The sequence below is a fragment of the Armigeres subalbatus genome, chromosome 2, assembly GCF_024139115.2.
Source record: "Armigeres subalbatus isolate Guangzhou_Male chromosome 2, GZ_Asu_2, whole genome shotgun sequence".
Lineage (NCBI taxonomy): Eukaryota > Metazoa > Arthropoda > Insecta > Diptera > Culicidae > Armigeres > Armigeres subalbatus.
The window spans coordinates 268550086-268561459 of record NC_085140.1 but is presented as its reverse complement, the minus strand read 5'-3'; the positions used below and the strand labels follow the sequence as shown (position 1 = coordinate 268561459).

The following is an 11374-nucleotide window of genomic DNA, read 5'->3' as shown; positions in this document are numbered from 1 at the left end:
TGCAAGGGCAATAGCAGCGACCCGTCACGGAATCTAATTACGTTAAAACACTTCTCCACTCCCGACGCAAAACTATCATTATTAAATAAACAAAAAAACACATTTTCTTAAAATACACACAATTAAATGATAACACACTATCAGCCGAAAATTATAGAAATCACGAAATTCAGGAGAAAACATCGCGCGAGAAAAAAATTGACATTGGACTGAACACTAACCACTACTTGTGCTAAAAAGTATAAAGGCTCCCCCAGACCTAAGCGATTTCATTGCCGAGACGGCGACAACTAAGTAGTCGCCGCGATTCTATCGTTGGGTCGCTGCAGGCAATGTTCTATTTACGCTTCCATACCAACGGCGATAGAATCACTGTCGCCAAGCGATAGAATCGCGTCGCGTGTGTTTGGGGGAACCTTAATACGGCAAATTTTTACCAACATTCTTAGCACACTAGCACCGCGCAAAGGAGGGGGGGGGGGTGGCTTAACGACATCCTTAAAAATGACCAGCACAAAGTCTTACACAACTTCGCGACAAAAAAAGTACGTCTGTTCTCTGTATCGAGGGCGCGATTAGGAAATCTGATTTGATTCGTTATTGTCACGCGAACTTGACTATCTCTTCGTCATGAATACTACACAATCTTCTTCTACTTTTTCTTCAATGGCTCTACATTCCAACTGGTACTTGGCCTTATTTTCAACTTGTGTTGTGTTCTAAGAGCATTTAGAGTTATTAATTGAAAGCTTTTCTATGCCCGCCATTGCATGAGTCTTTGCTCGCGAGGCTACTGGAATCCTCAATACCGTGGACCCCCTATAATTTCAACGGTACCTCATTTAAAAACGTGGTTCATTTTTAATTTGGACTTCTGTTTACTCTATGAGCATCAGAAAAACTGGCTTCTGGCTGCTCTCAAGCAAGCCAAAAAAACTCACGCAACGAACAATCAACAAGAGAGTACGGACCGGAACCATCGGCGAAGACCAGACCACTGCGACGAAAAGGGACTAGCAATTGGAAACTCGGTTCGTGGAACTGCAAATCTCTCATGCAAAGCGACATGCAAAGGCGCGTGATCGGGTGGTGGCCGATCAACGAGAGAATGTGCAGGTTGAGGATCAAAGGCCGGTTCTTCAACTTCAGCATAATCAACGTCCATAGCCCACACTCCGGAAGCACTGATGATGATAAGGACGCATTCTACGCGCAGCTGGAACGTGAGTACGATAGCTGCCCAAGCCACGACGTCAAAATCATCATAGGAGATTTGAACGCTCAGGTTGGCCAAGAGGAGGAGTTTAGACCGACTATTGGGAAGTTCAGCGCACACCGGCTGACGAACGAAAATGGCCTACGACTAATTGATTTCGCTGCCTCCAAGAATATGGCCATTCGCAGCACCTACTTCCAACACAGCCTTCCGTATCGGTACACCTGGAGATCACCACTGCAGACAGAATCACAAATCGACCACGTTCTGATTGATGGACGGCACTTCTCCGACATTATCGACGTCAGGACATATCGTGGCGCTAACATCGACTCTGACCACTATCTGGTGATGGTTAAACTGCGCCCAAAACTATCCGTCATCAACAATGTTCGGTACCGACGACCGCCGCGGTACGACCTAGAGCGACTGAAGCAACCTGATGTCGCCACTGCATACGCGCAGCATCTTGAGGCAGCGATGCCGGAAGAGGGTGAGCTCGATGGGCCCCCTCTTGAGAACTGCTGGAATACAGTTAAAGCAGCCATTAACGACGCAGCGGAGAACAACGTCGGGTATATGGGACGGAGTCGACGGAACGATTGGTTTGACGAAGAGTGCAGACAGATTCTGGAGGAGAAGGACGCAGCGCGGGCGGTCGCGCTGCAGCAAGGTACCCGGCAGAACGTGGAACGTTATAGACGGAAGCGGAGACAGCAGACCCGCATTTTCAGGAGAAGAAACGCAGCCTGGAAGAAGCGGAGTGCGAGGAGATGGAACAGCTGTGCCGTTCTCAAGAAACACGCACGTTCTACCAGAAGCTCAACGCATCCCGCAATGGCTTCGTGCCGCGAGCTGAAATGCGCCGGGATAAGGATGGGAGCATCTTGACGGACGAACGTGTGGTGATCGAAAGGTGGAAGCAGCACTACGAGGAACATTTGAATGGCGCTGAGAGTACAGGCAGTGAAAGTCAAAGCAGCGGAGGAGATGACTTCGTCAGTTCAGCGGACGATGGAAGCCAATCAGCCCCCACCTTGAGGGAAGTTAAGGATGCCATCCAACAGCTAAATACCAATAAAGCAGCTGGTAAGGATGGTATCGGAGCTGAGCTCATCAAGATGGGCCCGGAAAAGCTAGCCACTTGCCTGCACAAATTGCACAAATTGAGAGTCAGAATCTGGGAAACTGAACAGCTACCGGAGGGGTGGAAGGAAGGGGTTATATGCCCCATCTATAAGAATGGCGACAAGCTGGAGTGTGAGAACTTTCGAGCGATCACCATCCTTAATGCCGCCTACAAAGTGATATCCCAGATCATCTTCCGTCGTCGGTCACCATTAGTGAATGAGTTCGTGGGAAGTTATAAAGCCGGCTTCGTTGACGGCCGCTCTACAACGGACCAGATCTTTACTGTACGCCAAATCCTTCAAAAATGCCGTGAATACCAGATACCAACGCATCATCTGTTCGTTGATTTCAAGGCGGCATACGACAGTATAGACCGTGTTTTTTTTTTTTTTTTCTTCCTAAACATTGGAGGGGGAATCTGCTCAACAGACATCCTGGGTTGACCAGGAAGTGCTGGGTTAGGGGCCACCTCAATGAGGGAAACAGGGCTGCATCCCGACCAGCTAAACCGTTTCCATTGCCGCCAAGCCCATCGTCCCTTCGGTACAACCAGAAAGTAATGCTTCAAAGGGGGCCAGTGCATGACGCACCCTCGAGGTTAGCTGCGTGTCCTTGCAGCATCGAACATCGTGACTCGCTTTTAGAAGAACACCATGGTATCGTGCCAGCGCATTGCCGGCTTTCCAGGTGGCCTTACCACGCCCTATGTCCTCGGAAGGTGGGCAGGGTCGACTTCGCGCCTGCTTCCCTCTGCACGACTGGTATCAAGAATGATGATGCCGCGTGCACCCCAAATTGACCTTTCTGCGATAGGGCCTATTCGCCAGCACACAGAGGGACTTGCCGACGCGGTGCCTACGCCTGCCCCAGCCTTGACGAGGACCCCTTTCCGTCCTCGGGCTCGGAACCCGCCCGGTTGACCGACGCCGCGAGAGCGACGATACCATGTTGTTCTTCGCGCGGCCACTTGTTCGATAAAAGGATCGAGTTCGACCACAGAGCATGACCACCGGTATGACCCATGAAGCCGACTCCGATCCCTTGGACCACCTCTTATTTGCGCCTGAACTAGCCATCCTTGAGTCCACGCGCCACCTTCTGTGTAGCTCCGAGACGATTTGGGCGATAGCCGATAAAACGGTGTTCCAGCCAACTTCGTCTTTACACATCCTCCGAACTAGGTTGTCCGGGGTAGTGTCCAGACCACATGTGGCAAGCATGTGGTCACGCATTGCGCGAAAACGTGAGCACACGAACAACACGTGTTCCGCCGTTTCCTCTAAACCTGCGCACACCAAACACTCGGGCGAAGCCGAGCAAGCCAACTGCTTTACCTGCACTTTGATTTTGCAGCACGCTTAAACGCCGGGCACATCAGGCCCCCATGGGGTGCTTGCTGTTCACAGCTTTGCTGGAACAAATCAAACAATTGGGAGGTTCGTGCAGCATTGTGCCTTATGTCCCTCAATCCGCAGCGTCGGCAGAGATTGCTTCTGTCAGGGCCTTTGCAGTCCCATTGCTTGTGCCCCGGTTCCAGGCACTTGAAGCAAACTTCGGGTTGCTGGTATATGCGCACAGGGCATAACGACCATCCCACCTTGATGCTCCCTAACTTGACTACCTTGGAGGCGTCCGCTGCAGATAGCCGAACCAATGCTACCTGCGTCCCTGCCGGACCGTTCCGTAGCCGAACGGCTGCGGTGGGCGTCTCCACTTCACACTGTCGCCGCAGTGCCGTGACGAGCTCTTCGACTTCAGTGATCTCGTCCAGGTCTTTAACCCTTAGATCACCTCCGTCGTGAGTGCCCTCACCTTGACCGTCTCGCCTGGGACCTCCTCCGCCAACTTCTTGTAGGCGGCGCCCTTTGCGAGACGCCCCGCTTCAGCTCGAGTATCATCTCGCCATCCGGGTACGTCTTATTCGACGTACGTCGGCGCCGAGTTCACCGAGCTTGACGTCACTCCTCATCGCCTTCAAAACATCCGAGTACTTAGCCTCGTCCGCCGTGATGACTAGGGCATCGCCCTGGAGCGATTGGCGCCTACCCTAGACGTCTTGCTACCCTCATTCGCCTGGGCCTTCTTTTCGGCCCTTGACGTCTTCGGTTTCCTCTTGTTCTTGACCAGGGTCCAGGAGGCGTCATTCCCTCTATTTCCTGGTCTGGTGCGGCTGAGAACTTTCAGCCTGCCGTAACCCTTACCACCGTCTTGCCTGAGTGGACGGACCTTTCCAGGTCCTTCCTCCCCGGTTTTGGAGGTACCTGACCGGGGTTCAGCTTCCCAGCCCCACTACCCTTCTTCGGGTAGTAACCCTCCGCGTTTTGGAGCGGCCCCAGGGAGCTCATCCTCTGGAGACTGTCTCCCCGTTTTCTGTCTGCTCCGTTGGAGTAGTCACCCCCGACGTACCCGCAAATACTTGAGCCTCAGTCTGGGTAGACTTTGGCACCACCGTCTTAGCTGGCACGCCTCCGGTCGATTCGACCTTGCCCGAGTCCGCGAATCCTTGGGCCTCAGTCTGGGTAGACCTCGACTCCACCGATTTCACGGGTTTACACTTGGCCGTCCCGACCGCCCTCTCCAGTTTGGCGTCCAGCATCGACTTTCGAAGTTTCTGCAAGCTCCTCTTGAGGTCCTTGCTGATATTATGCTTCGATGACGCAAAGTCGATGATGGCGTCCAGCTGTTCCGTCGCCACCTCGAAGGCCGAAAGCCCATCGCGTTTGCGGTTCATCGCCTTCACAAGCCATGGGCCGTTAATAATCCCTTCCGGCGTTTTTATAGCCGAGAGGAAGGTTGAGTGACCCACGCTGGCGCTGCGCACTGAGCTGCCGACTATTGCCTCTGGCCTCCTAGGCGGAGACCTGAACAACCCACCTCTTGCGAAGTGGTTGTCGCCTACACTACTACCACTAATTGAAGAATTGACTTGGTTTTCCATTTTGGTCCCACGAGTTGCTCGGGAAAAGAGGTCCACCATGCCAGAGCCCAGCATAACGCGGTAAGGGACAATTACTGTGGAGGGTGCCCAGGTACCCCACAGGCTCCGTTAAAGGCCTAGCTTATTATTTCACCCCCCTGGCCATGCATCTCCTCGGCACGGGTCGCTTGACGCCTTGGGATTAGGGGTTAGGGACGATGGTCCCGGTCTAACTCGCAGTGGCCATGGGGAGGGGTCGTCAAGCCCTTGGACAAAGTCCCTGCTGCCCCCAGTATAGACCGTGTAGAGCTATGGACGAGAACAGCTTCCCTGGGAAGCTTACCAGACTGATCAAAGCATGGTGTGCAAAACTGTGTGAAGATTTCGGGCGAACACTCCAGTTCGTTCGAATTGCGCCGAGGACTAAGACAAGGTGATGGACTTTCGTGCCTGTTGTTCAACATTGCGCTAGAAGGTGTCATGCGGAGAGCCGGGTGTAACAGCCGGGGTACGATTTTCAACAGATCCAGTCAATTTATTTGTTTCGCGGATGACATGGTCATTGTCGGCCGAACATTTGCAAAGGTGGCAGAACTGTACACTCGCCTGAAACGTGAAGCAACAAAAGTTGGAATGGTGGTGAATGCCTCAAAGACAAAGTACATGCTTGTGGGCGGAACAGAGCGCGACAGGGCCCGCCTGGGAAGCATTGTTACGATAGACGGGGATACCTTCGAGGTGGTCGAGGAATTCGTCTACCTCGGATCCTTGCTAACGGCTGATAACAATGTCAGTCGTGAAATACGAAGGCGCATCATCTGTGAAAGTCGGGCCTACTACGGGCTCCAGAAGAAACTGCGGTCAAAAAAGATTCGCCACCGCACCAAATGTGTCATGTACATGTCCTCTACGGACATGAAACATGGACAATGCTCTGGAGGGCTTGCAAGCACTCGGAGTATTCGAGAGACGGGTGCTTAGGACTATCTTTGGCGGTGTGCAAGAAGACGGTGTGTGGCGGCGAAGAGCTCGCCCAGCTCTACGGCGAACCCAGTATCCAGAAGGTAGCTAAAGCCGAAAGGGTACGATGGGCAGGGCATGTTGCAAGAATGCCGGACAGCAACCCTGCAAAGATGGTGTTCGCTACCAATCCGGCAGGTACGAGACGACGTGGAGCGCAGCGAGCGAGATGGGCAGACCAGGTGCTGAACGACTTGGCGAGCGTGGGGCGTGTTCGAGGATGGAGAGATGCGGCCTCGAACCGTGTATTGTGGCGTCAAATTGTTGATTAAGTGTTATCTGTTTAGATGTAGACTAAATAAATGAAAATGAATAGATGGACCAGTTACGGCTATAGTACCAGTTATCGCACTAGTGCTTTATATGCCAAATGGCCAATCAAATCACCGCAAACCAAGCATAAAGCATATTCATATGATACGATATCACCTTTGATCTCCTTCAAAACAAACAAAGCAAAATTGTAAAAATTGATTTTGCTTAATTTTTGATGTGTATTGCACCAGTTGTCGCACTAGTGGTCCCAATTTGGCCAGTCCCATGAGAAAACAATGGGATTTGCCAAATAAGGAACCAAAATTAAGAATAGTGCCACAACTGGTGCATGCGTTCCTATTATGGATTAATTTTATTGTGGTTTTCACAGCTGTTCTAAGGAGCAGGAAGTAAAACCTTTCGCTTGATATATAAAGTCCACCCACATGCCTTTTACTATTTTTTTTTAAATAGTTGTTCTTATGTATGGCGACAATTGGTACACCCACCCTAGTTGATGTAAGAACCAACACACTTTCCAATGTATTTGGGATGATTTACGGACAAACATCACAAATTTAACACATTTTAACCCGTAAACACTTAAATGAGAGTTGAATTGAAGTGTAACGCATTGATGTTACGGCGGATAAATTACCTTAGTAAATACGTAGTAAGTCAAATTCGAAGAAATTTTGAATTGTTGATACGTCAACTATGAAAGCATGGGCATGTTTCGGTTCTTCATTTTGATGTAGATATCGACTCAAGTCAAGGAAGTGTTGATATTTTGATGGCATGATATATTGAATTCGTTTGCTATCTTGATTCTTCATACTGCAAACATTTTTTTGCTGTTTGAGTAATGAATCGTTGTCTATTTTTGGAATATGTATCAAGCTCAAGACTCGAATCACAACAGTAATGAACTTATCCAAATAGTTTCATAAACAAACGATTTCAATTATATAACCACAGTTATTCCCAATTCATGATTGTTTGTTTTCATAGCATGTTTATCCGGTTCAACTATAGTAGGAAGCACGTGCTATTCCAACTGTTCGCAAACAAGATTTCGGCAGAACTAATTAAGTTATTACCACGTGCATCGTCGTCGATTGCCGGTGCACGGCAAGAGAGTCGGCTGCGCGAATCGACGATTATCTGCGGAGAGTGAGAGAACAAATGCCGGTGATTGAAATTGATGGTTCCGCCAGTGACGGGGATGGCCTGGCAAGGATATAACATCTTCCAACATTTTCGGTAGCCCATCGTCACAACAGGATGAGCGCGGTTTTCTTCGGCAACGTGGAAAACTATATAAAAGCAACAAGTCTCAGATCAGTTGAGTCAGTCTTCCTGCGGAAGCAGCGTGCGGTTGGACAAGTTTGCGAATTCGGAAGTAGTTAAAACATTGGCAACAGTTGTTCTGTAGTAATGTGAATTGGTGGGAGCTAGTGTGACTATAGTGAGTATTGTTCTACCTTGGCGCAAATGAAAGTGAAAATGTGGCGCCCTGTTGACATAGTTTAGAGTTTCCAACAGTTTTGCAATTATGTTTGATTAATGGTATCGATTACGGTCAATTGGATACTTGTTCCGGCGGAACTAATAAAAAATAACGTCAGCGCGGAAAGCATGCGAATAAAGTTAAATTAAACGTGGGTGAGGGGTTTGCTTTTCGCACGGTGGCAGATAACTGGCAGTAGGGATTACGGTCACTATACGTGCAGCAACGGATTGTCTTCGGTGTAACGACAAATCTGGATTAACATAGTAAGGTGGAATAAGAATATAATATAAAGCTGAAGGAGGCGGGTTGTATATTTATGCGGTGATTTATGCTGTGAACACGTGTTTAATTAATGTAAGATTCATAGTGTTTTTATGTGATGCGGTTTGTGGCTAGACACTATAAGTGGAATTAAGTATCCTGTATATAATTTGGAGAAAAGTGACTTCAGTAAACAATCTCAAAGAAGATATTTTTTTAATCCACATTCATAGAAAAAGGAAAATTTGTGATTTACATTAGGAAAAACTGTAAATTGATTTTGAAGTTGAATCAATGTTCAAGTAGTGTAAGTCAAACTTCTGATCATAATAGCTACATCTAAGGGTATTAAACTAATAGCAGTAGATAGGATCTCTAGATCGGTCGAGAACATATTCCAGGCGGAAAAGATTCTTGATTCTCTAGGCATATTGTTCCTGATACGAAATATAAAAATGCATCTAAATGATTGGCATTAAAAGTTCTGGGAGAGTATCTAGCATCAATTCTCTTTGGATATTATTAAGGTATGTTGGCCATTATATTTTGTTATCCGATATTCGAAATTTATCTAAGCTTGCTTTTAAGCTTCTCAGATAGAATCAGTCTTTTTTGTATAAAGCATCTGAACATTTTTTGATCGGTCGTTACATTTCTCGCAAATCACTTCTCTTTCTCTGACTGAGTCCTACGTAATGTATGGACCTTCCTCAAGTCGAATTATGAAGACATCCTTACCGTTGATGTCGAAATATTCTAAGTCGCAATGGAATAGTGGAGTTGAATAAACTAGTACTACATATTTCGGTTATTTTATCAAACATCTAGCATTGGAGCTGTATGTTAAAAAAAATATGTAGCTCTGTATAATGCCTGATGTACGACGTCTTTTTGGAATTCGTTCTGGCCGACTTTGCGAAAACAGTCAAAAGCTCATACCCATCTTAATCTTTAATAACACGAGTTGTCCTGGAACGCTTATGCAGGCGTTTCGTGCTGTGTACTGTAAGCGAGATGTTCTCGTCTGGGTTGTACAATTTCAACAGCGCGTGTACTCGAGTGTTAAATTTTGACATTGTGGCAAACGATTTCCGGCATATACTCATCAAGTTCGTTCTAAACATTTCAACGGTGAAGGCGACGTTCTGGAGGATCAGTTATGCGGTATTTGTGCCACTCTAGAGAGAAAATCAACGACGAATTTGTTAGGTAGGGGTAGGGGAATTTGTTAGGTAGGGGTTGAATCATCGTAGGTTTTCTTTTGTTCTCCTTCGTAAAATAACAGTAAATTAACGTTCAACTCATAGAGCAATGAATACTATTACTCATGCGTGTGTAAACAATAAATTGCCCCCAAATTGATTATAAACACTTTTAAGAGCGAAATGATTTGTTGGGAAATGAGTGAAATGATCCGTTTTAGCATGAAAAACACAGACGTGATGCATTATTTTAAAATCGCAAACGAGTTAGTTCGCGCGGGAGCGCTCAATGAACAATTTTACCAACACTGATGAAGTGAAGTGATTTGATTGAAAAGTGAGTTCCAATGTTTATTTATACAGTAAATTCAATCTTTGTTGAGCTTCAATAGCCATTGCCATCAAAATATTAGCAACTAATATTTTCCATCGAATCCTAAAAAGGCTGTAAAATTTGGTTATGAGAATCTATGATTTGTTGACAAATCATTCAATATCACTATGCTCATTACCTAACTTATTTTAATGACGTTTTATGCAGTTTTTTTTAGAATTATTTAGATAGGGAGAATGACGGCTTTGGTAGGTTTTGTTCTATTATTGTCAGGGGGGGTTTTATGACTAATTATGCTCAAATTTGGCCTAAACATTCTTTGCATATCAAAGACATCAAATTTCATAAAATTTGGTCGACAAAAACCCCCCTGACAATAATAGAACAAAACCTGCCAAAGCCGTCTTTTCCCCTATAACTGATTGAAAGAATGAAGTTTTTTTAGGCTTGTCTGTACACATCAACACTTTTTGGAATTAAGCAGCGGTCGATTTGCTCGCAACAAGTTGCATTCAACGTGGAATCGGGTCCCATTGTTTTCCATTGAATATTGGACCGATCGGACATTGCGTTCTGAAGTTATTGCAAAATCATCATTTTTTTGAGCCCCCATTCAAAAAAAATGCGAATTTTTTTAAACATTTGATTCATATTACGACCACACACATTTTCTACTTCGGAGGGATTTATGGCAAATTAATCAAAATATATTAATAGATCTTGTTCGCAACCAACATTGCGAAAATATTTTTTTTTTATCATCCATCAAAGCCCATATTCCCAAACCTCTTTGTGAACATCAAATCCAAAGTGCAAATGTGTGTGTGTGGTGTATGGCAGCTGCGTTCGCCGGCCGGCGATGGTCTAGGCGAATTTTTCATCCACAACAACGGCAACACAGCATTGTGACGGCGTCGCTGACAGCAGTGCGCTGATTGGTTCGCGCCAATCCTAGAGCGGCAACCAATCACCGTCCAGATGAAAAGCGGAAGAGAAGGAATTCAGCTATAAATATAGATGCCCTAAGCAGAAATTGTCATTACAGTCCACACTTTTGTGCAATAAACATCGCGGATTTAAAATCGTGTTTTTCCCTTCTCTAAGCCAGCCGAAATCCAAACGGTCTTTTTCAAGGCCAAAGAGTTACCGAAATAATTTTCTTCCGAGGTTGAGCTATCACTCGTCGAGGCCACCTTCATCCGAAGGTTCCGCCAGTTCCTGCAATGGTCTAGGATCGACCAGATCTTTTGTTACTATCATGTAGCAAAGGACTTTTATATAAGTGCTCGATATCATGTTTTATTGATGGTAACTATCAATATCATTTTATTCAGACAATTTTTTTTTTCAAATGTCGAACACCCATAGTAAAAATTGTCTTGAATTCCGAACACTTTGATTCGAATTCAGAATGCGCGTTATCTCATTGTAGGACAATTATGATGTCCTTGATCTGTAAGCCTGTAACTCGATCCTGGGCTAATCGCTTCCAGTCGCCCTGAACATTGAGCGCCCTCAGGTCCTC

General features: G+C 46.5%; 1 protein-coding gene across 1 annotated transcript in view; it reads left to right on the top strand.

Moving 5' to 3' along the window:
- The first annotated feature begins 7825 nt into the window (after positions 1 to 7825).
- LOC134212205 (guanylate cyclase 32E) overlaps positions 7826 to 11374 on the top strand; it is a 101884-nt gene continuing 98335 nt past the window's right edge. The window contains exon 1 of the mRNA XM_062689854.1: positions 7826 to 8007. The gene's annotated coding sequence lies outside the window, so the exon portion shown is untranslated. The remainder of the gene's footprint in view (positions 8008 to 11374) is intronic.